At 47.5% G+C, this 25,999-nt stretch overlaps 1 protein-coding gene across 1 annotated transcript in view; it reads right to left on the bottom strand.

Moving 5' to 3' along the window:
• CHD7 (chromodomain helicase DNA binding protein 7) overlaps positions 1 to 24,641 on the bottom strand; it is a 189,737-nt gene extending 165,096 nt beyond the window's left edge. Inside the window, 1 exon segment of the mRNA XM_042972706.1 lies at positions 24,342 to 24,641. The gene's annotated coding sequence lies outside the window, so the exon portion shown is untranslated.
• Between the last annotated feature and the right edge of the window lie 1,358 nt (positions 24,642 to 25,999).

Genomic DNA, 25,999 nt, shown 5'->3' with positions numbered 1-25,999 from the left:
AAACCAGCGCTGCAGGGGAGAAAGCACAGGTCCTCACTCCCCATCGCCCGTGCAGAGCGGCACCAGGGGCTTAAGGATTTGCACAAGAGGCAGAAAACAACCCTAGAGCAAGGTAAACATCCTTCACAGAGAAACCAAACAAGCCACAGTGATGATGGGCACCTCCCCACAACAAGAGTTGGGGAGAAGTTTTTAAACATCCCCAGGAAGGTTAAAAATATCTCATAAGTTCATTTGGAGCTGTTGCTAAACCAGATAGCTTTCAAATGAGCAGTTTCCTTCTCACCCAAACCTGGTTTTCCAAATACAATTCATCCTTTAAAAATTTTAATTATCTGGGGCGTCTGGCTGGCTCAGTTGGTGGAGCACGTGACTCTTGCTCTCAGGGCTGTGAGTTCAAGCTCCGTGTTAGGTGTACAAATGACTTAAACAATAAAATCTTAGAAAAAATTTTTTTAATTTTCTGATGAAAAGTTATTCGAAGAGAAAACTGTATTAAGAAACACTCCAGAGGTACCTGGATGGCTCAATCAGGTGAACGTCCGACTTCAGCTCAGGTCACGATCTCCCGGTCCGTGAGTTCGAGCCCCGCGTCGGGCTCTGTGCTGTCAGCGCGGAGCCTGGAGCCTGCTTTGGATTCCGTGTTTCCCTCTCTCTCTGCCCCTCCCCCACTCGGGCTCTGTCTCTGTCTCTGTCTCTTTCAAAAATGAACGTCAGAAAACAAAACAAAAACCTTCTCACTATATAGTAGACGGCTACACAAAAGAATTATGATACGATGAAATACAGTCTGTATTCTAATGACTGCACGTATCTTTGGGTAAGAAGCACCCTTTCCATCACAGCCAGTGAATCCATCCAGTCCCGAACAAATATTCGAATGTAACCGCGTGGAAAACAGAAGGAGGACAAGTCATGCACTTCACTTCAAGGGATGTGCATGTTTGGAAATATAAGCGGGACAGTCCTCAAATAGACACGGCCTGTTCACCTCCTACAGATGAATGAATCCAGGTGACTGAAACTCTGGCCCTCTGAGCCGGGAGGGACCTCTTCCACCATGCCTACCATTTGCTGAGCACTCTACAGAGAACGTCCGTAGGACATTTCCGTAGGACATTTTCCACGAGCAGTCTCACATACGTGGTGACCCAGCCGTAGCCGCGGCCTGTACTGGTGTGTCAACGCCACTCGTGTTTCGCGCCACGTCGCCGGCCGGTCTGGTCAAACCGCTGTATCTGTTCCCATCACGGGGACACCCGGAATTGCCCCAAGGTTGTGTCCGTGTACGCATGTGTGCTCCTTTTCCACCAGATTCCTTTCTCGCCCAGACACACGTTATTCACCAACCTCCCTCAGCTCGAAATTCAAGCGAACGTACTGTTCGCATCTGTGCCACCAGCCCACCGTTTCTGGAAAGCGTCACCTCCCGAGGCAATGACAGACTTGCCGGAGCCTGCAACCCCACTGCCCCTCGTTACCACGCCCGTGGTTCCGCTCAGAGGGCGTGCGTCAGGCACTGGTCTCTCCTCGGAGACCGAGCCTAGAGGATTTAAGTAGCTTTCCCAAGGCCACGTGGTACAGGGAGGCGTCTAAATTAGAACCAGGTTCCGACTCCAGAACCCAGGCTCTGAACTGTTAGGTTATGCTGCCTCCGATGGCTAGCGACAGCAGACGTAGCATTTGGAAACACTCTGCGTCTTTAGAGACCTTTTGATTGGTGTAAATGGCTACCCAGCCAGCACTGAGGCTGGCAGTATTTTTAGGTTCCTACGACTCTTCAGTCACTTGATGTGCCACCATCTCACCGCATGAGTCCAAACACAGTCAACTCCTAATTCTGTGGTCCCGATTCCTTCGGGTTTAGTGCTGCCTTCGTGTAGTTTGGGCTGAGATATATATATATGGAACCTCGCCTGGCATTCGTCAGGTCAATACCGGTCTCAGCGCAGCAACCAATAAAAAGACCTGTTAGACAGTGTGTACCCGCTACAGAACAGCCACTGGTTGCTATGCTTACTCTAAGATAGTAATAAGCTTTGAAAATGTCCTAGACCTAGTCTGTGAAGGTGAAAAGCTGCCAGTTATGGCTGGAAAGAGCCTAAGGCAAGCAATCACCAAGTATCAATTCAGTAGTTAGTTTGATCCCTGACGATCTTTTGAAATCTGTTTAGAATCTAAAATATTTCCATAGAAACAATCTCTAGCTACGAAACAACAACAACAAACAAGAAGAGGGGGGAAAAAAAAAACCACTTGACCTAATGCATGATGCAGCTGAGAGGGTGGAATGTGACGGCTGATGCTGGAAGTCGGTGGAGCATGAGGTTGAATTGATGAAAGTTAATTCAACTGTAAGCTCCTTCAAGTCCTGCCCTATTTCTTATTCTAGTTTTCTACGCCCTCCCCATGCTGGCAGAGAAGGCTCTCGGGAAGGAAACCGAGGAGTTGGGACACATTCCACAGCAATGAGGAAGAAACACGGGGCTGGCTATGCAGAACAGGTTAACTAACGCTTAAAAAAAAAAAAAAAAGATTAAAACATAATGAAAGAGAACTCATCACGAAAATGTAATCAAATAGAACTCATCGCATAGCCCTGGCTTGCTTGAGATGACCAGAAGCAGCAGTTGAAATACCAGTGTTTGGCATTTTTTTAAATGTTTATTTATTTTGAGACAGAGAGAGTTAGCATGAGCAGGGGAAAGGCAGAGAGAAAGGGAGGGAATCCCAAGCAGGCTCTGCGCTGAGCGGAGCTCAATCCCACGACCGACCATGAGACCGTGACCTGACCCGAAACCAGGAGTCGGACGCTTAACCAATTAAGCCACCCACCCAGGCACCCCCAGTATTTGACAATTTTGGAATCATCTCGGTCCTTCTCCATGGTCACATAATTTTTTGGTGACGTTTGAATACTTGATTATGTCACTTAAGATACAGCAATCTACAGGATAAAACAGAGAAGCCCCTGTCACATTGTACACAGTTCCTACCCGAGGCTACAACCTAAATCCACAATGCCATCTGAAAACCACTCCTGGAGCACCTGAGTGGCTCTGCTGGTTAAGCGTCTGACTTCGGCTCAGGTCATGATCTCACGGTTCACGGGTTCACGGGCCGCGTCGGGCTCTGTGCTGACAGCTCAGAGCCTGGGACCTGCCTCGGATTCTGTGTCTCCCTCTCTCTGCCCCTTCCCCCGCTTGCACTCTGTCTCTCACTCAAAAATAAACATTAAAAAAATTTTAAAACTACTCATGACGCAGGGAAGAATCCAGAAAACCCTGACCGAGGTATTACTAGCAAAATATTCTACAGGTAATTGCCACGGTCACACTTTCGGCCTTTTCTTTTAAAGATTTTAATAACTAACTGTTCTCCACTCCACTTGCGTTAATGCTCACTGTGAGGCCAGGAGTGGCATCATCTACCACCTTGAGTTGAAAGCTTCAGTCATGCAAGTGGATACCGGGGCCGGCCAATCTTTCCGTCCTTCACTTTCACGTTCTCTTGATAAAGAAGCACAGCAAGTCATAACGATATTAGTAATTGCTCATTTGAATGACTGACTGGTATGTGCCAGGCACGGAGGAAGGGACTACTATGAACCCCATTTTACAAGTGAGGAAGCTGAAGCACACGGGCTAATTAACTTGCTCAAGTTCCAAAAGGCAGTTAAGTGTCGGAACTGGGTTTTAAAGCCAGGTCGTCTGATTCCAGAGCTGTCAGCTTTAACCTTTACGCCACGCTACCGCTCCAATGTCTCTGTACAGTGAGGTTTGGTCTTTAAGTTGTTAACATTTCAGGGCACCCGGGTGGCTCAGTCGGCTGAGCGTCCAACTCTTGATTGGGGCTCAGGTCATGATCTCATGGCTCATGGGATTGAGCCCCACGCTGGGCTCTGCACTGAGCTGACAGTGTGGAGCCTGCTTGGGATTCTCTCTCTCCCTCTCTCTCTCTGCCCTGCCTCCCACTTGCAAACATGCACACACACACTCTCTCTCTCTCTCTCTCAAAATGAATACACATTTAAATGAAACAAAATATTAAATTGCTATCATTTTGTCCGAAGTTCTTCTTTCTTCTGGCTAGTGGAGGAGGTAGGTCTGATTTCATCAGAATAGGTACACATTTGGATTTGGAGAAGTCTACTTAATCTGAATTCTTCGTATACCAGCCTCACACTATCCGATGAAAAATCCTCTCCGATTACCCTAGATACAAAAACATTAAAGGGGGAGAGGGGAACCCTTCCTTGCATTTTATCACTAAGAAATTAGATTTCAAAATTCTTATAAACAAGAACCATTCATTTTACTACTTCTGCATATGTAAAATGTGGGCACTAGCCTAGTACTAAGCTCAGAATCTAGACTCAAATACCTGATTGTTTGTCAGGTCAGGCTTTTAGTGGTTAACAGTACATTTCTTGTTTTACTGTGAGTTTTAATAGAGTTTGGCATCAGTCTTGTGGAATAGTCTCGGTGACACTGTTTTATGGTACCCAATGTGTTGACAGCAGTCTGGCAGATTAACTCTACAAAAAGTTGCCCACTGTCTGCTTACATTAGGTCCAGCAGCCAAGCAGGGTCATGTTGAAACACCTGATTCATGAGTCCATCTACGCTGCAGTCTATGTGCTGTTCACAGCATACAGAGCAAGGCAGGTTAGAGGTGGGACCAGGCACGACTCAAGCGACATAGAACTGTGAGATCTTTTTGCTAAAGATTAGAGGCTCAGGTTCTGATCTCAGATGCATTCAGTTGATTTTCCTTTTTATTCAGTAAGCAAAACGGAAAAAATACAAGTACCTGCAAACTGGAAATTTGATTTTTTTTTTCCCCTCAGGACTGTATTTCATTCATTCTAAGACACACTTTTTTTCACGTCTCAATACATCAAAAGTAGGTCTTACAACCATCTCAGATCTGATGAAAGACAATAAAAGAATATAACTGCATATATTCTGGACTCTATGGTTTTCAAGTTTTATATTACCATCAGCTCATTAGTCATAATTCACTTAGGGGGCAATGTTAACTACTTGTCCACGTTCTTCCTTTTCTTATCGTCCTCTGTTTGTCATAGAAGATATAATAAGGAATACGGGAGATAAAGGCAGGGTAACGTAACTTCAAGGAGACATAAGCTTTGAAGCTATTTTATGCTAAGTGCAAAGCTGTTACCCTCCTGTGAAGAAAATATAGCCTGAAAGTTTCTCTCGACTGCCTGTAGCCCAAATGTGTTTCTCCTAGGAGAAAGACACAATTCCAAGGTGAAAGAGTTCCAGATGCTAAAGTCTTCCTACCAGCTTACATCAACTCGCTCCAAGACACAATAAGCCTTTTAACTCAAGCTCAAAAACCTCAAGGGCTTTCTCCTCCACCTTCCAATATCAAAATCATGCTCACATATTTAAACAATTAGGTGAGACGTACAGAAGCTAGCACTAAATATGTCTGAAATTTGAGTGCTAAATGTGCAGTTAATATTAACCAAATTCAGATCTCATCTCTGCAAATTTTTTCTTAAGAAGATTCTTGTTTTCTTTGACTTTAGAAAACTTTTAAAAGGGGGGGGGGGGGTAAGGGTTCTTTAAATTCAACCCTACTGCAGAACAAAATTTCTTTGGGAGAGAAAAAATAAGCCAATTACTGCCAAGTGATCTACAAAACAGAAAAACCCTGAGAGGGAAAAGTTGGGAGTATTTGTTTCAAAAATATAACTAGCAAGGTGATTTTTTTTTTTCCAGAAAATTTCCCTGGCTATACCACAAAACACTGAAAAATGTTCAGAGTCCTTCTTTCCACATAAGGTACCAGATAGTTTCTCGGTGGTGGTTTTTCCTGATTGTAAGAATATGTTTCAGTTCGGGGCACGTGGTAGGTCAGTTGGTTAGGCGTCAGACTCTTGCTTTCAGCTCAGGTCACGATCTCACGGTCCAAAAGATCGAGCCCTGTGTCAGGTTCTGCGCTGATGGTGGGGGCACTGCTTGGGATTCTCTCTCCTCTCTCTCTGCCCCTACCCCCACATGCTCTAGCACATGCTCTCTCTCTCCTCTCTCAAAATAAATAAACATCTCTTTTTAATCTTTCAGTTCAAAATTTTAAAAATATAAGAATTAAAAAACACCTGCAATCCAAATAACTGAGTTACTAACAGTTACTTAGTAAGTAAGAAATAACTTACTGAGTGCTAACAAGACAACGAGCACTGTGCGAAGTATTCTAGACGCAAATGCACTGTTACGTTAATCTAAATAAGTCTAAGAGGTAAGTACGATTAGCATCCCCTTGTTACAGCTCAAGAAACTGAGTCTTAGATAAGTCAAAAGAAAACTTGCTTATGGTCACAGAGCTAATAAGTCGCTTGTCCAAAAGTTGCACAGCCAATAAGTGGCTAGACAGAGATTCAAACCAGATCTATTTAACTACGGAATTGGAGCTTTTAACTAAGTGTAACTGCCAATCCCTAAAGCCACTCATTTTTTAAATTGATGTATTTTCTCCAATCTTACCCTGTGCTTATAATTTAATTTGTATACAACTGGAACCACAGTCAACATTATTTTGGACTCTACTCTTACAAGCTTTATATTTTTTAAAAACATGATTTGTAATGCTTGCATAATATTCTAACATGAATATAACACAATTTGACCGTTTGTAATTTTTCACTGAGAAAAGAAATGCTGTGCCTTCTTACTCATAACAGCTGATTGGGTTGCAGATTCTTCCTTAGGATACGCAGCGGATACAACTTCAAGGGCCGTTTATAAAGGCCTTGATACATACAATGCCCAGTTCCATTCCAAAATGTTTGTGCTTATTGAATTTCAGCCAGCGCTGAGCATGCAAGTTTCGCTAATATTCTGGCAGCCTCAAGAACATATTTCAGGGGCGCCTGAGTAGCTCAGTCTTGAGCATCCAACTCTTGATTTCTGCTCGGGTCATGATCTCATCGTGGTCAGGAGATCGAGCCCCACATCAGGCTCCACACTGAATGTGGAGCCTGCTTAAGATTCTCACTCCCTCTCCCTCTGCTCTTCCCCAACTTGTACTCGAAATGAATGAATGAATGATTTTTTTTTTTTTTTACTAATTTGACAAGGAAGGAAAAAGTACCTCATTTTAATTTGCATTTCTCTTATTACTCCACAATTTGCAAATTTTCATGTCCATTGGCAGTCGCATTTTCTTTCTATGCATTACCTACTGATACCCTTTACTGCTTTTCCACTGGGCTGCGACTCTTTCTCTGCTGTATTCTCTCACAGAATATGCTGATGCGTCTTTTTAACAGATCCATACGTACACAAAGCAGATGAGTTATAAAACATGAGACTGTTCTCCCTAAGCTGAAACACATACATTTAAAAGAAAGTTGAGGGGTGCCTGGCTGGCTCAGTTGGTAGATCTCTTGATCTTCGGGTCATGAGTTCAAGTCCCACACTGGGCATAAAGCTTACTTTAAAAATTTGGTTTTGGTTTTAATATTTATTTTTGAGAGAAAGAGACACAGAGTGTTAGCGGGAGAAGGGCAGAGAGAGCAGGAGACACAGAATCCGAAGCAGACTCCAGGCTCCGAGCTGTCAGCACAGAGCCCGACACGGGGCTCGAAGTCACGAACCGTGAGATCATGAGCTGAGCCGAAGTCGGCCGCTTTAATATTGTGCCATTTCTTGACTTGCAAGTTGTACAACTTCATCCCTTAAGTAGCTTGACTTTGGAAACTTTTTTTTGGTTTATTTTATGTTTATGTTTATTTTATTATTATGTTTATGTTTATTTTAATGTTTGTTTATTTCTGAGAGAGAGAGAGACACACACAGAGTGTGAGCAGGGGAGGGGCAGAGAGAGAGACACAGAACCTGAAGCAGCTCCAGGCTCCGAGCTGTCAGCACAGAGCCATACGCGGGACTCGCACCCAAGAGCCGTGAGATCATGAGCTGAGCCCAAGTCGGATGCTCAACCGACCGAGCCACCCAGGCGCCCCTGGAACCTTTCTAATGTGACCATTTTGTCTTCTCACACATCTTCCCCTCCTCAGATCTTTTCTGTTTCCGGATCTAGTCCAAGTTCAGAATATCAAAGCTAATTTCTCAGCTCCACAGCCAGCCCCCACCCGGCCCGCCCCACGCCCTCAGTCTCCAACCTCCTCTTCAACCTCCCACAGCCGGGGTTCCGGCGACGCTGGCTGGCCCACTCCAACCACGCTGACTCTTCGCCTCTAGTCCCTCCTCAACTGCAATCCGTCACATGTTGCCAAACTAACCTTTCAACTTCATTCCATCACGTGATGGAACTCAGGCTCTAACCGACACTCGGAACTTCCAAGTTCACCACAGCCCCCACCCTCCTCGTCTAGCCCTTTCTTCCCAGCCAACCGCGCCCCTCCCTGAGCCGGCCGGCCACCCTCGGGCCACGCTCCGCTGACCAGGGGCTGAGAGGAGGAGGGGGCAGGTGTGTGGCAGTGGCTGATCCCTCTCCCCCAGCTCCTATTCTCCCAGGGAGGACACGGGGGACCAAAATCCTCTGCGCCGGCCCCTGCAGGATGCCGTGCGACAGCCGTCTGTTTCCCGCCGGGACCCCTGGCTGGCGGTATCTCCACGATTTCGTTCACGTTCCTTCTCAGCTACTTCCCTCTCCCGAAGGTCAGTGCGAGTCAGGTCTCCTGATCTCCGTTACCCAGCCCTGCACTGGCTGCTCCCGGTCGGTCGCTACTCCACTGACTGTATCACACCTTTTTAGCACTCAATTACACACTTTGCTGTCCTGTTCCACACTGTCACATGTGGGTTGACCTGCACTTCCTAGCCACGGAGACCAACGTTAGTATCTCTCACACAACGTAGCACAGTTAGAACTGTTTAATGTACAAACATTAAAGTCATACCGAAAAGTGAGCGGGAATATTCTAAAGACCTGCATACTCATGATTCTATTATCTTTGAAGGGAGTTCATGAAATTACAGCTTTCACCAGGCATGCCCAGATTTCCAAAAACTAAAAAGATCTTAATATAAACCTCACAGAGAAATTGCCATTTACTCTTTAGAGATGGAAATCTGAAAACATTATTGAATTTTTCTCTGTCGTTAACCGGCCATGACTTTGCATTCGTTAAAGTCCTTCCTAGGGGGCTCCTGGGTGGCTCAGTCAGCTGAGCACTTCAGCTCAGATCAAGACCTCACAGTCTGCAGGTTCAAGCCCCGCATCAGGCTCACTGCTCTCAGCACAGAGCCTGCTTCAGATCCTCTGTCTCCCTCTCTCTCTGCCCCTCCTTTGTCGTCTCTCTCTCTCTCTCTCTCTCAAATAAACATTAAAAAAGGAAAACCTTTCTGGATTAAAAATAAAATAACAAGTCTTTCCTGGAATTGACGTGGTTACACCCCTTTACATAAAGGCGTGCTCTAACACGGACTTGGATAGGCCTGGTTTTGTGTAACCCCATTCCTAAAAGCCTGATGTACTTCAGTGAGCCTGTGAGTCAGGCGTCCGCCCCGATTCCTGTGTCACCAAACGGCCCCTCCCCGGGCTACCATCACCCACTCCGGCAGTGACTTAGGTCACACCCATTTCAGCAAGGAATTCCCTCCCCAAAGCCTTTCAGTCCCTAGTGTCACAGCTTCCCCTCCAACCCCACGTTAGAGCACGGACATCACCGTGCTAACCGACAAAAGCCCTGGAGGGACCCGCGGTGGAAACACCACCACCGTGGGAAAGTGCGTCGGACGACGGGGTTTGAGGAGGCCAAACACCTCTCGCCTCCCCTTCCCCATGCACGTTCTGAACGAACTTTGAGACAGCCAAGCAGGGGGTGCTGCCTGTCACTGAGAAGGCCAGCAAGGCCTCGGGCACAGGAGAACGTCACGCTGCCGAAGACAGAGCCTCCACATCACGCTCGTGCAGAGGCCTCTCTGGCCGTCCCACAAGGAACAGAGGTGGAAGCAGGGCCCGGGCTTTGCGGGCAGCCCCGCCCCACAGCAGGCTCCTAAACTCCCAGTCAGGGTGGTAGGAGGCAGGCAGCAGCCGCCTAGGCACGGAAGAAAGATGCAAAAGGGCAGGAAGTGGCGGGGGGGCGGGGGGGGACTGTCCCCCAGACACTGGTTACTCCTCGGCTCTCCTCCGGTGCAAGGAACAATGACGGCAAAGGCCCAGCAGGCCCGGGACTGTGTTCTAATAGCCAAGCGGGTGTCAGGGAGAGTGCAATGTAGTGGAAGGAGCGAGGATGCCAGGACACAAGGAGAGGGCACCCTCCAAAGAGAAGGAGCCTGCAACAGGCCAACAGCGGCCAGGATCCGGGGAGCCAGGAACTGACGACATCAGGGCAGGCTTGAGATGTGAGGCCGAAATTCAAGAGAAAGAGCTCGGTTTGGACTTTCAGGCTTTTGTTATGCTTTGGCAGGAAGGAAGACTTGGGTTTTAGACAGGTTGGGGACATTAAGGATAGAAGTACGGGAGAGGTGCTGGAAACAAAAATACAGAGTTAGGAGTTAATCACACGGAAGCAAGAGCTGACACCGTGGGCCCAAGATCAAGCCGAGATCAAGACCCTGAGCGCAGGTTGTCCACAGGGAGTAGGAAGAAGAGGAAGGAGGAACTGTGAGGGCATCAGAGGCGAGCTCCAGAACCCAGCGGTGCCCCCGTGCCAAGGTTCAGAGGGACGAGCGTTAAGAGGCCAGGGTGGGTAGTGAGGGCTCAGGCAGAAAGGAAGGGAGGAGAGGGGAGAAAGAGCCTCCGTGTGGATGCTCCCCTTCACCCGCCCACGTGAGCATCCGGTCTCTCGTGGACAATTCTGCCAGGCAGTCTTCAAAGACGGAGCCGACCCACTCGCCACGCTACTGTGTTGAGATGACTCCCGTTTTAAAGTTATTACGGGCCCTTGGAGACGACGCGGGCTTGAAACGGGCTGTCCCAGAAGAGTGCCGCTGCACGTTCACCTGCTCGTTTTTCGTCCATCCGCCACACAAACTGGAACCGCACGGACCCCAAGGTTTTAATGATTCTGGGCCAGGAAGGAAAATAAAATGTAACAAATACAAAACAAGCTACGGTCCATCCCTATTAGCACCACCTTTAAAGTGGACTCGATTTTTAAACTCTTTTTTAAATTTTTTTTTAAATGTTTATTTTTGAGACAGAGACAGAGCAGGGGAGGGGCAGAGAGAGAAGGAGACACGGAATCCAAAGCAGGCTCCAGGCTCCGAGCGGTCAGCACAGAGCCCGATGCGGGGCTCGAACTCACCGACGGTGAGATCATGGCCTGAGCCAAAGTCGGACGCTCAACCGACTGAGCCACCCAGGCGCCCCATCGATTTTTAAACTCTTAACCTGTTTGTCCGTCGTCACCCCTTCTATGAATTGGTCTGCCAACTCGCAGCTACATCTGACTCATTTGCATGTGAGAGAATAACATCACTTGCGATATTGAAAAAAAATATTGCAAGAATATACGTATCGGGCTTCCTTTCTCCTAAGCTGTTTTACATTTCCCGGGTATGCCCACCGTGTAACTAACACATTTACCCAAATGTGTGGCTTTTTAGAACACATGAGAAACACCTAGATAAAAATTTAGTCAGCTTTTAGATGGATGGCCCACAGAGATTCTAATTCAGGAGGGTGGGAGTAGAGGAATCTGCATTTTTAGCAAGTGCTCCAGGGGACTGTGTTAATTCTAAAGAACGAGAATGATAAATACCCATTTGAATGTTAGTTATTCTAATCTTTCTATGTCAACTTTTTGTTCCCTTTTCTTCACTTTAGGGAGAGAGAGAGCACGCGTGAGCGGGGAAGAGGAGCAGAGGGACAGACAGAGAATCTTCGTCAGGCTCCGCGCTGAGCTTAAGACATGGGGCTTGATCCCGCGACACTGGGGTCATGACCTGAGCAGAAATCAAGAGTTGATGCTCAACCAGCTGAGCCATCCAAGTACCCCATCACCTCAACTTTTAAAATTACTACATGAAATCCCGAAAATCACCTAAATGGACTCAGTTTATGGTCCCCCGGAAAAAAAGGATGAAAAAGCTACCTCAGCCCAGCTCACCACTGCACTCTTCTTAAAGACCAATGGATGCATTATTTCTGCAAAGCAACCTTCTGAATCCCGTTGAGGTAGAAGGTGGAAAGGAGGTGATAAAAACATTCTTTAAAAGCTGCTTTTCTTCCCCCAAAATGATGGGTGCGCATTTTCTATGCAACTGTCTCAAAACATGACAAAAGGGAAAGGTGGGGTTCCTTTTACAAAGTAGAATACTGGAAGAGTAAGAAACACACAAGTAAATTTCACAGGGATACGTATTAATGCCGTAGTGCTTTGAATCAAAAGCCCCATTTCCTTACCTCTAGCCTGGTGTCAGTAGGTGAAAAAGTCAAATCTCTTACTAGATCCAAAAGCTGGCCCAAGCAGCCATTTTTAGAGAAGGTAAAGGTAATAAAGAGTCATTTTCCAGCTTTGCCAAAGGAAGATGTTGTTGTTGTTACTATTATTATTGTTATTATGTTATTATTATATTATTATTATTATTATTGTCATTATTACTGTGGCAGTGACCCATAAAGGAAAGTACCAATGATATGAGCCATCTCCCAAAGTTCTAAAAAGCCTGAGTGGCAGAGAATGACAGTCGTTCCTCAACATCAACCATTCTGCTCGCAAAAGCCTGGGTTTCCGGGCAGCTCCTTGGACAGCTCACTGCCTTTCGCTCACCACACCGAGACAGTCAAACGATGCCACGACACACTTTCCAGCTGCAGCACAGTGGCACTGCTCGCCAGCCAGCAACTCAGTTACAGCAGCGTCACCACCGGTGAGCTCAGCCGTGTGGGGAAAGGACCCTACTGCGTTACGGTACTGTGTTCTCTCACATGTATTTGAAAGCACAGAAGACAGCGCCTTCCTTATCCTGCCGGACCCCAGCAGCCAAAGGGAATGACTCTCAGCAGCCCACACCAGCCACAAAGTTCCTGAAAACACCAGCCCAGATGTTTATTTTTGTTTTTTAACGAGAGGGGAAAATGGAAAACTTAAAATGCTAATTCCAGTGATAAACCTAGCTCTGAAGCTTAACACAATCAAGACAAAAATTAAAACTTGAATTGCACACACACACACACACACACAAAAATAGCAAAGCTTAAGTTTTAACTAGAAGCTCACTGTATTCAAGCTAGTCAACGGTTTGGGCGGGGGTGGGGGGTACCCTATAAATATCAAGAAAATCTGGAAACATCACCATAGAATATTTCTACAGGGAAAAGCGGTATTAGGATTGGGGACTTTATTTATTTATTTTTTTACCTCCCTAGTAGAAAAAGAACACACATCCACTCCATGACATACAAGTCTACTGATTTATACGTTTGAATTTTATACCTATTTAAGCCATGCAACGTGTGGCTGCAGAAGACGGCATGCTCTCCCGTGTGTTAGCGGAAACACTTCACAAGGAGGAAGCACATTCACCCAAGTTAACATACCTACAAAGAACAAGTGACCGGGAGCCTCAGTAGCATCCCAGGTTCTTTCCTGGGCAACTCAAGTCCTATGTAAGGAGAAAAGGATGGTAAATGTATTACAACTTGGATAAGCGCTGGCAAGAGACGTTGAGGAAGTCAATTCTGTAGCAAACTGAACACTCGGATGCCGGCTCTTCTTGGACTGACAAAGGAACACGGGAGTGGAACGCCAGTAAGTCTCACAGTGAGCACGCATCTTTTAGGTTGAAACCATTCGCAATTAAGAAGGTACAACATCTGAGGAAAAGAAGCTTCAGAGCTATAATTCGTTAATAGACACCTTTCTGCCTCTCAATTTCTCTCCAGGAGGCAACCCTCCAAAATACAGGTCTGTAAGATCTTGATAAGCTCTTCCTACCCTTCTAAGGCCTACATCATCTTGATGGGACCAAAGCAACTTTCGCAGAGAGGTTAATGCCAGGCTATTAAATGAGCCTGCCCTGATTGGAGTCTGAAGTCTAGCTGTGATTGGGGGCAAATTTACTCTACGATCTCTAAAACTCCATTTCCTCGCCTATAAAATGGCAATTATTGTTCCTACCTCAGCATTTTGATTCCTCCTACTCCAGGATTCAGGGAAACCAGCTCACGTAAATAAGGAGTTGAGCAAAATGGGAACTCACAAAAAGTCCATGCTCCGTAAGTGTTAGCTACTGAGATCAAGCCCTTAGGGTCAGTCACCGTTATTTAAGAAACTTTTGGTTTTGACACAATTGCTTTAACTTGCAGTAAAGATGCACGAACAGTACAGGGAACTCCCATGTATCCATATTTATCAGCTGTTTGCATTTTGCCCAACCGTTCTATTTTGCTCTTAAAGTCGCTTTTGAGTGAAAATACAATGGAATAAAATAAAATGAAAGCTGTCTACACTCCACCTCTTCCACTGTCGTGCCAGTCTCAACAGCAGTGGGATTCGAAGGGAACTACCCCAGAGCCTTCCCCTCCCAGAGTAAGGGAACGTTCTCACTTTCCAGGTGCTACTCACACCCCAGACCCTGGCCCCAAATCTACTTCCACTTCAGATCCCATCTCGTGTCTTCCTTAAGCACTAAAAATAGTTTGGAGAGGACAGGACTGAATCCAACGTTCAGCAACTTGAAGACCAAAAGCTACAGATTGCGAGAACACGCTATAGCTCTCCAGTCTGAATTGTGAGGTTCTAATGTTCCGGAACTGATCAAATATGCCCACACCACTGCCTGTCTAGGATAACACCATCCAGCATTTTTGGAGAAGTGCACATTTGGGGAAAAGAAGGAATGACTGGTTGGCTAGCAAGACAGCCACCATTCAGGTCGTTGGTGGGTATCTTATATATAGCTCGAGAGGAAGCGCTACTCCCTCAAATTTGTCATTTTTATACCTGGAATATCTCAACTGCCTCTGAGTAACCAACAAGAAGTTAGCTAAATAACATCTAGTTATACACCAGGAGAAGGGCACATATAATTTTATGTCTCCTCCTGAGGAAAAGTGAAAATGGCACAGCCAGTCGCTAATGCAGCCCACTCATTCCTTTCTAGTCATGATTTGGGGTTCCAGGGGCTGTTTAAATAAAAAAAAAAAAATCAAGGGGTGCCTGGCTCAGTCAGTTGAGCGTCCGACTTCGGCTCAGGTCATGATCTCACAGTTCGTGAGTTCGAGCCCCATGTGGGGCTCTGTGCTGACAGCTCAGAGCCTGGAGCCTGCTTCGGATTCTGTGTCCCCCTCTCTCTCTGCCCCATCCCCACTCATGCTCTGTCTCTCTGTGTCTTAAAAGTAAATAAAACATTAAATTTTTTTTTTAAATCAAGACACATGGTTTAATAAGCTCAATGATAAAGAGTTAGCTAATAATAATAAAAACTATTCAGTACATACTATGCCACATACTATACCAAGTGCTTTGGGTAAAGCATCTCACTTAACTTCCACCATAACCCTGGAGCTGGTAGTCTTATTATTTCCATTTTTATGATTCACTCCTTGATCTATCTGATGTCAGAACTCAAGTTCTCAGCCACCACAGAATAAAAACGTCCATAAAAACAATTGCTCTCGCCTCCATGGGAGAGGAAGGGCAGAAAGAGCAAATGGCTTGGGACCTGGTCATTAGACATGTGACCCCACAAATACAGGAGGCACAAAAAGAGGAAGCGAGGACAGAAATAACCTGGACTGATTGGCTATAGCAATAGAGTAGGACATAGGAGTACAGGGCGCTGCTGGTAGTTTGCCTAAAAAAGACAGAACTGATGGTCTCAGAGCTGGTTGGGGACACAACAGAGCAAGATGGCTACACATGCAGATTCTGGATACTGGCCAATCTGGATTCAAATCCCTCCTCCATCACTTGCCAGAGTTGTAAGGCCCTGGACGATTTACCTCTCAACCCAGGTCCCCACATCCACAAAATGGAGATAATAATTCTACTCATTTCCTAGGTTCTGATAGGTAAATGAAACAACCCATTAAAACACTCTGCATCATGCCTACTTGATTGGAAATGCTCAATTAATAACTGGTGGTTAGTGGTTATGCTATGACTGGTATTTTTAATGCTGTTTCGTGATTTCTACACCAGTTTGGCTGATTGCCCCAATACACGCCTAATAGAAAAAATAAAGTTTTTTAATTTAATCAAGATTTATAACTTCTCAAGATGAGTCTGCATGATTGTTCTGACAAAATCAATACACCTGCAATTGGCCAAAGCAAAATCCCAAGCACAAACAAGGTCAAGTATACAAGAATATAAAATACTGCAATAGAGAGGTTTCAAAAAAAAGTTCACCTTGAGGATGTAGGCTAACAGTTTCAATATGTTAGTCCCATCCATAAATAAAGTGATTTCTAGACCTGTACACTTTAAAATACATCACCAATCAAGGCATATTTTTGATGGTAACCTGGGCCCAAATCGATTTTATTATTCACTTAGTGCAAAGGCAGGAACTGCCCTGGAAACTAAAGCTTATAATTCTACAAGGGACGTCTCACTATTTGCCTTAGTATCACATTAAACATAATAGTTTTTAGATGTGTTAAAATTATAGACATTTGCTAATTCTGTTTTAAACATCAACAGAATGGATTCTGTTACGGGTATCTTACAGAAGAATATCAAGAGAACAAAGCGGACTCTTAAAAAAACAATGGAAGTAGTCCCCCAACTTGCCACAGAACTAGGGGAAAAAATTAATCGCTGAGGTATCATGTATCCTTTATCATACCTACTGCAACTACTGGGTAAAAATCTCTTAAGTGAAGGATACCAGGATACCAGGGAGAGTACGCGACGCGTCAAAAGTAACACAGGTGTCTGATGCCCTGCCTTTCCCCACACAAAGTCTCAATGTGGCAATCCAGGTCTCGATGTCCCCGTGCTGACAGTGGCTCTTTGCCTGCCCTCCCCCGCCCCCAATACATGAGATACTTGGTGGAAAAGTCAAATCTGCTATCTCATTGGCCGCTGCAGAGTGGGGCTGGGAGAGGGGAGGGCAAATAAACATCCTCTTTCTTCTTCCACTAACACCCACATCACAGGAACCAGCATGCAGCTTTCCACTGAGTGTCTGCGAAGCCAACGATTTCTTAAACTAGAAGAATACACTGTTGATGAGACCAAAGAAGAAAATATATTTTAAAACAACCAAGTTGAAGAAACAGTGTTATAAGTCAAAGAGTAGGTGACCACAGTCCGTCAGAAGGTAGAGTCAACACGCCAAACTTCTCTACTATTCCACCAAATGGGAACATCCTACTCCTGAATTTTACATTTTGCCAAATAATCGCTCACAACGGCTAGCGGTAAAATTCTCAGATGAAGCATGTCCCTATGACCAATGTAAGTCCCTAAATTAGCCTGCAAAGCCACACAATCTTGCCTACCCTGAAGGAGACGGGAAGGACTCTGGCAGACATGACCACATCACTGTGGCCATCAGAAAAGCCTACGAGGGGCAATGTAAATGAAAGTACCTTTGAAACAGACCCCTCCCCAAAGGCAACGCGTCCCAGAAAAGATATCTTTAAGTCTGATTTCTAACAAAAATACATGGGTAACAGCATCGCCTACGTAAACCAACAAATACAAAAACACAAACATTTCCCTAAAATGCTGTTTCAAGATAAATGTTCAGGATTGTCATAGTTTATCTCATCAGAAGCTTCTCTGGATTTAGCAGTTAGCATCTCTCATTTGCTACCAACCATGCTGTACAATCCACTTTTTATAACGATCGAACAAAGTGGCTTTTAAGATAATTTGCATATCAAAGTTTACACATACTCCACTAAAAACCAGGTAAGTAATCTACCTCGGATGGTGTTTTGTCCACAATCATTTAAGTACTGTATTCATTTCTACCACACCCGTGTATGACTGCGACCGGCCCCTAAAATATGCCTGAGCACAGGGGGGACCCACCAGCTATCAGCTGAGTGCCCAAGGACCTTGTGTCAGGACACGACTAGCAACAGACATCCACCGGCACAATGCGGAGATACGGAAGAACAAGATGTGGCAGAGCCTGCTTACCATAGGATTCTATTCTCCGTCTATGGTAAGCAAATTCACACAAAGTGCTACGTATTAGGCAAGTAGTGAACCAAATGCCATATAACAAAATGCAAAGAACAAAGGTTTCTGCCCACCCCACCCCCCCGTTCATTGACCCTCACCAGCACTCCTTGATGGGCTCGCCAGACACCATCTTTTGAGAAAGCTGGCAGATTATTTTGGGAAAGTTCTGGAATGCTACTGGCAATGGAAGCAAGACTCAGCAATGGCATCACGGTCCACTATCTGCCACCTCAGTCATATGCTATCAGAACTGATAAACACCCTCCTCAAGTCTGGTCCCCGGCAGGTGCTCCCTGCCTCAGGAAACAGCATCACCAGCCAGTCAGCTAGCCAAGCAGGGTATATGCTAGAAACGTCCATTCCCTGACACCTTCTCCCTAAGAGCCAACCTATGCTCAAGTCCTGTTCATCGAACATCCTAAGCGTTTCTCAGACCAGTCCGTTTTTCTCCATCCCCATGGCCACCGATTTGTCCAAACCGTTATTATCTCCCCATCACACGGACCATAACGTCAGCAGATTGGATGCTGTCCCTAACCTATTCTCCCTCCTCTGCCCCATCGCCAATTCAGTCTTCCACAAAACCTGAGTCTGCTCATGTTAAATACTGCTTAACACTCACCAGTGGCTGTTTAATTTTTTTTTTTAATCCCAAATTCCGTATCCTTTAAGCCCCAGCCAAGCTGACCTCTGCCTGCCTCTCTAGTCTCATCTAGCTGCTCTCTGTGCACCTCAAACACGCTACCTGCGCCTAGGTTAGCTAACGCCACCCTCTTCTACCATCATTCAGATGGCAGCGCTAAAGCCACTTCCTAAGGAGTGACGCCCCACACAGCTAGATGAGTCCCCGAGTCCCTCTCATTCCTCCCGATACCCACTGCATAGCACCTCGGACAGTGCAGCTGCTTCAGTTCTGTTTTCTCTGGGTCCACCATGTCTTCTCCTGGCAGCACTGTGTTCCCAGCACAGCCCCTTGCAGGTGGCAGGGACCCAAGAAATACTCGAACTGATGAACAAGAAAACAGACAAACAAGGAAAACTACAGCCACTCAGTGGCTAAAAGGGCCACCAAGGAAAGTGTCACCGATTCCACACTGGCATAAGCACACAAGCCCACGGAGCACTCAGCCTTTTACGGCCAGGTTATGCTTCTGCATTCCCGGCCCACATTATTTTTTTAACAGAACCCTCTAGAAATGCTTCGCTGAGAAAACAATCGTCCTCGCAGTCACCTAACGTTAGTTAAAAGGTACAGGAATCCAGTTATGGGAATGAACACAAGCTTCTAAAATGAAAACAGTAATCAAATCTTGGAATAATTATCTCTACATTTTTCTACATGGATAGTCATAGTTTTCCAAAGCAAAAAAAACCTCCAAACTACTACACGGTAGAGACAGATAAATTATTATTGGCGTAAGAACGCCTTTAAGACCTACGTTGTATCCTTAAGCCAAAGGTACTTTTCGCTCAGAACGTAAGAGGGAGAGCGCGCCTCCTCCAGAGCCAGCTCCGTCATCCGACAAAGACAAACCCGGTGCCTCCCCTCTGCCAGCACCAAGCTAGGCACCAAGAAGACGACAATGACCAACACGGCTCTGCAGTAAGTAGGTGACCAGCCAGATGCAGCTCATTTAATTAATCTCTCTGGGCTTCAGCTTCTTAATCTGTCAAATGAGAAAGCTGGACCAGCTCTCCAAGGTCCACACACTCCACACATCCGAAGTTCCACTAAGGATTGTAAGATGAATTTCTATTTGACAAAATCGTGACGCTTTCCTACTTCTCTGTTACCTTTATCACGCAGGTGTGGTTGCATTTAAGAATTTTAATATATTGATGAAAGTAAAATATTAAAGAGCAGTAGTAGCATTTTTAATTACCTTCCCAGCTCCTAACTACCTCCGTGATCAGCTGTGGAATTCTGCCGTAATTGCAACCCGACCTGAATGATACCCAAACTGAAATCCAACATCACATCTTCATGTTTTTATAGAACAATTAAGCGATCGTTACTCCCAACTTCTTTTATACTCCAACATCATCCATCATCCTTGAGTATCAAAGGTTTTCTTTTAGAAGTAATACAAAATGACGAAGTTTTCTAGAAAAACAAAAGGAAAATTTTATCTCCCAAACTAATAAAGCTATATGGCTTTATAGGAAGTACTGATAAGATACACAGTACTACTAAATTCTGAGCTGCTAGTGACATGGAAACATAGCTCTTCAGAAAGATACACAAACGTGTCCGTACGAATGGACAAGACAATGAAGAGTCACCCAGGGCCCACGTGTTCCTGACACGTCTCCACATCACCCCAAATGTCCCTTCTCCGTCTTTTTCTAGTGAATTTGGTGAGCTTCCGTGACCTAGATCTATTCAAGTGCTTGTTTGTTTACATCCAGAAAGCGGCTGAATACTCAAAGGGAATCACTTTGTTACAAAGCTGAAGTTTTAAGGGCCATTGTTGGTAGTCACACATTTTGCTCAGCCCTGACTAAGCATTTTTATTCTTGCAACGCCTTATTTATAGATAAGATGGCCACGGCATCTGCTATCAAATCCGAAAGGCCAAATATGGACAATAAATGATGAAAGATAATGGCTCCCTCCAAAGTTAATCTTAAAAGTTAAACGTGAGTGTTTGGTTACCTAAAGAAGTCTCTCCTACTGGAGGGGAAACTCTCTGAGGGGAAGCATCGCCTCTCATGTGGTGTTTACACTCTGAAAGGTCTACCAATGATCACTGAATCAACGGTAAATAACGGATGGTGACTTTATAGCAAGCAAACTTTCTCCAGCACAGGGAAGAAAATGTTGTAAGCCTAGGTCTGAAACGACTACTCTACGCTTCGCACTTAGATTACTCCGTGGGTCACACAGAGCTCCTACACTGAAGCACTCGGACCGTGTTCTCTCATATATGAAAGTACTCTTTTTGCCAAATTGACCTCACTGCTTAAAAACCATACTATTCCTATAAATATCACATTATGGACTGTGTTTGTATGAGAAAAAAAGTTGTAATATCTCTTTGATACGTTATCATAAAGGCACCCCTTGTGCTATTCGTTTTAACTCAATAAAAGACTCTCATGAAAAAAGTTTTGGAAATAGTCCCGTAAGTTGAACTGATCGAAAACTAAACCAAGTACAGGTGAATCTACAAAAGTTCTATTCTAAAACTAAGTTACTGGCTGTGTTATTTTGAACTTGACTTCTATATTTAAACTTGGGGAAAAGACATCATTATTTTGTCCTCAAAAGAGAAAAATAATGTTTGAGTTTTTAAACCATCACCATCATGTGTGCACAACCTGTATCATTTCTCTACCCTGACTTCCATGTCAAGAAAAAGAAGCCATTTTTTAAGTTAAATTAGAAATACTCCTGTTGATTAAACCAACGTAACTAGAGTCTGGAATTCACACACCAGTCTATACTGTTATTCCTTTCTTACCTAAAAATTCATTTGAATCTTGAAAACCCCAGAAAAAAAAAATTCCTCAGGCTTCAATTTACTGGCTTGCACAGAGGGAGGAAAAAAAAAATAGAATATATCAAGAGAATATAAATGATAAAATACACAGTGCTGGAAAATAATTCTTAAGTGTCACCATGAGGAAATTCACCTGTTACAAGCCTCACAAGAATCCACTATTCCCTCGTCAGGACACTAAAAATGGGAGAATGCCATATTCCCACTATTTGGCAAAATAAGAAAATTTAGTTCCTAAAATCTATCGCCAAGTCCCTATCCATTTCCAAATTCTGTTTACTTTGTAACTTTTTTCTACAGTACAGATTTTCCAGGGAAAATAAACTTTTCGTGAGCAAATCTGAAAGACATAAAATGTCTCCTACTTATTATTACCTAGAAAGGCAAAACGAGTACTGCTCCGTGCCCCAAGCATCTAGCTTTCAGCCTCTTTATTATCATTGTCAATGAATGGGCCCCAGTCAAATGAAAGCTGCCATTTTAGGGTAAAGACTGGAGGGCTTCTGTTGTGCAACAGCAAGACAAAAACACTCCGCGACAGATGTACTCTGGGGGCTGGGAGACGGATTCAACTTCATAAAATCACTGCTCAAGTTATTTCTGAAATAAGAATTACCTAGTACTCACACATTACTACAATCTAAATAGAATTATAACTGGGATAAATCAGGTTCCCATGCTGCTAAGGTCGTACTCGCTAAGATTTGTTTGTCACCGTTAGAATGGATCTGTAAGGAAATAAAGGGAACTATTTTTTTTTTTTTCCTATCTGATTATTACGGATAGTGAGAACTCCCCCCTCTCCTTATTGGGAGAGAATTGGGGGGAAACACACTCCACCTCTTTGAAAGGTATTGCCCACTGCAAAGACGGCTTAAATTAATATTTTTAGAAAATAAAAATCTGGGCCTTCACACAAATCCTTTAAAAATAAACTAAAATATGTAACGTACCCCAGAAATCAGGCCCAGAGGATGGGCCGATTTCAAGATAAGTTATTTAAATCGATTGCTAGATAATATACAATGGGAAACTAAAAAGTATACTTAGCGAGTGGAGAGCTGGATAGTGTATCTAATTCTAGCAATTCAAAAGGAAACTCTCCATGTGGGTTGCTACTTTTCTTTTGTCCATTGTCTGTTCAGAAGAGGGGGAAAAAAAAACTAGTTTAAAATCGAGGCGTGAACAGTCTCTAAAAGTGACCTCCGGGAAAACCGTCCGACCCATAGCAGGAGCACTCCCCGCGCCGCCCGCTCTACGGGGGCGCTCACAAAGCGGGCGGCCGGCCGGGAGTTTGGGGTGCGCTCCCACGGCGCGGGGCTCCTCGAGGCAGAGCCATCCGGAGAAAGGCGGCTCGGTAATGATGGCTGCTCGGGGCCGGCGGCTCCTTCCCCGGAGCCTCCCGACCCCCCCCCCCCACCCCCCCTCCCGGGATCCGCCGCCCTCCCCACCCCACCCCCCCACCCCCGAGCGGCGCTCGCGCGGACGCGGCTGCCCTGCACCGCAGCCCACCGGGTGCCCGCGCCCCTGCACCCCCGGTGAGCCCAGTCCCCGGTGCGAACCAAACAAACAACGCGTCCCCCGCCGCCCTCCTTCCTCTCCCCGCTGACCGCTTGGCCTCCAGCCACCTCGGCCGTTCACGCTCCGAACCGCGGATCTCTGCGGGGGCAGAGCGCACCCGGGCCACCGCGGGGGCCACCTGGTGAACCCCCCCCCCCCACGGCGCTGACCCCCGGCGGGGTCGGGGGGTGGGGAAGCCGAGTTGCCCTAGGGGGGTTAAAGTCGCTATTATGCAGTCGCCGCCGCCGGCCCGGCCAGCTCGGCAAGGTGGGGTCCCCTCCTCGCCGCGCCTCCCCGCGCTCGCCCCGGCCCCGCTCCCTTTCTTCTCCTCCTCGAGCACTTGGGAGCCGCCGGGGAGCCCCGGGAGCCCCCAGCTCCGGGCTCGCAACTCCGCACCCGCGGCCGGCACCGGCTGGGGTCCCGACGCCCCCAGCGCCGCGTGTTCGCGCCGCCCCCGCCCCACGCGGCGCCCCGCGCACTTTCCCCGCCGCCGACCCACCTCGCCCGGTGGCCGTCCCCGCGCGGGCCGGCGCCGCCGCGCCAGGAGGGACGCACTTTGTTCGCGCCGGTGCGGCCGCCGCTCCCGGCGAGCGCGGCGTGGTCGGTCCGGAGCGGGGGGCGGGGGCGGGAGGCGGGGGTCGCCGCCGTCCCCGAGCCGCCGCCGCCGCTCAGCCGCCCCGCGCCCGCGCGCCCATCGCCCACTCGCACTTGAGTTGGAGCCCAACTTTTCCTCCTTCCTTTTTCTTTCGAATGGAGCCGGCAACTCGTGCTCGGCGCCGGCGGGAGGAAACGCGCTCGCGCTCCCCCGCGCGCAGACACGCTCCCTCCTGTCCCCCGTCCCCCCCCCACGCCGGCAGCACAACAAAAAGCCATTTACATGCGAGGAAGTGACCCTCGGCCGGACCGCGCGCCCCCGCCGCCGCCGGCCCCGCGGACGCAGGCAAAAGTTGGGGCGCCGGGCGGCGCTCGGGGCGCGGGTTCGGGCCCCGCGGGCGGCGACGCCGGCGACACGGCTCGGGCGGCGCTGCGCTCCAGCGCCGGCCCCGGCCCCCGCCCGCCCTCGCCCCTCGCCCCGCACACGCCCAACTCCTCGCTCCCAACTCCTCGCGCGGCCCCGGCCCCGGCCCGGAGCGATTTCCTGCCGCCGCCGCCCCTCCCGGAGGCGCCCGGCGAACTCTCGCGCTCACCGGGTCGGTCGGTAGGGCTCCTCCGCTGCCCTGTGCCGAGGGGAAAACAAAACGCAGAGCGGGCTCCGGAGTTGGCTCGGCGGCCGCGGCCAGGGGGCTAATCCACGGGCGCGGAGTTGGCCAGGGGCGAACGGGGCTCTGGCGAGTTTCAGGGTCTCCGGGTCCCCGGGCCGCCTCTTCAGCGGCGCTCCTTTGTGTAATTTCACTCGATTCAAGTTTAATCCGATAGTTCCCGAGCACGAGCGCGTCCGCACTACCACGGCTCAACCCCCGCGCCGCCGCCGCCGCCGCCGCCGCCGCCGCCGCCACCGCTGCCGCCGCCGCCGCCGCCGCCGCGGCCCCAGCACGCCAGCGCCTGCGCGCGCCCGGCACGCCGCGCGCGCCCGAGGCCGCGGGGCCGCGCGCGCCCGCCGCCGGCTCCCTCAGCGCCGCGCCCGCGCGCCGCCACCTGACGTCAGGCGCGCCTGGCATAATTTATGCAAGAATTCGGCCGGGGTGGCGGAGGCCGAGGGAGAGGCCGAGAGAAAGGGGGCGGCGCGGGGCTGCGGGGCCGCGGGCTGCGGAGGGCGGGCCGGGCGCCACTTCCCGTCCCCGGGCGGGCGCCGGCGCTGCGGGCGGTTCTCCCCGCCGGCCGGTGCGCGACCGCCGCGCAGCCTCTCCGGCCGGGCTGCTCCGAGCGCTTGGCCGCCGCGCGGCAGCGCCCCGGGCGCGGGCTGGAGAGGGTGCCACGTTTCCCCGCGCGGCACCTTCCCGGAGTCAGGGTGCGCCGCCCCGGGGCAGGAAGCGGCGGCCGGGAGCCAGCAGCGGTCCTCCTGGCCACAGCGAGGGGTTTCCAACGCTACGCGGACGGCGGCGGCTCGAGGGGTTTGGACGTCTCTTCTGTAATTATCCTTCAACTTGAAATTATTTTCCCACATGCAGTTATTTAGAATGGACACTTAGCATTTCGTCTAGATGTCTCCTGCCTCTCCACATTGCTCTTCCTACGTCCTCGTTGACAGGACAGCCGGATCCACTGCTAAATCAAAAAGTTTAACTAGATGGCGTTGATTTTGTTGAATTTGTTAGCATGCCAAAAAGGGGGGAGAGAGCGCAATGGTTATGAAACAAAGAAATAGGTTGTGTGCCCATTATTAAACGTGTCAGGGCTAGAGTGTTTCAATCATTCTTTGGCAAAAAAAAAAAAAAAAAAAAAATGGCACTATTATATGATCTCCTAACCTTGGATGTCCACACCTATTCTTTTCTCCTCCCGGTACGAAATGAATAGTGTGAACCTGGAGAAAATTTGCTTTTACTAATTTTCCTTTTGGGAGATAAATCGACAAACGTTTACCAAACACTTTCTGTGTGCAGATTACTGAGAAATTACAATTCTTTTAAACTCTCTACAGTTGTACACTTTAAGATGACTGTATTAGGTTAAAGATTACATTTATTTTTTAACCAAGGAAGGAACTTATATCAACCAAAGATACTCCTAAAATAAATACAGAGTACAGCAGCATGCTATTATTGGACTCCAGAATAAACTGCGAAAATTGCAAAACTATGCAAAATATACTTTCTCCTCATTCACCACCTGTAGTGCCAAGACTAATCACAATATTTCCAGCTGAACAAAAGATTAATCAAAACCATTTTGCTACGTAACAACT

Source organism: Panthera tigris, chromosome F2 (assembly GCF_018350195.1).
Source record: "Panthera tigris isolate Pti1 chromosome F2, P.tigris_Pti1_mat1.1, whole genome shotgun sequence".
Classification (NCBI taxonomy): Eukaryota; Metazoa; Chordata; class Mammalia; order Carnivora; family Felidae; genus Panthera; species Panthera tigris.
This window is presented reverse-complemented; position numbering and strand designations above follow the sequence as displayed.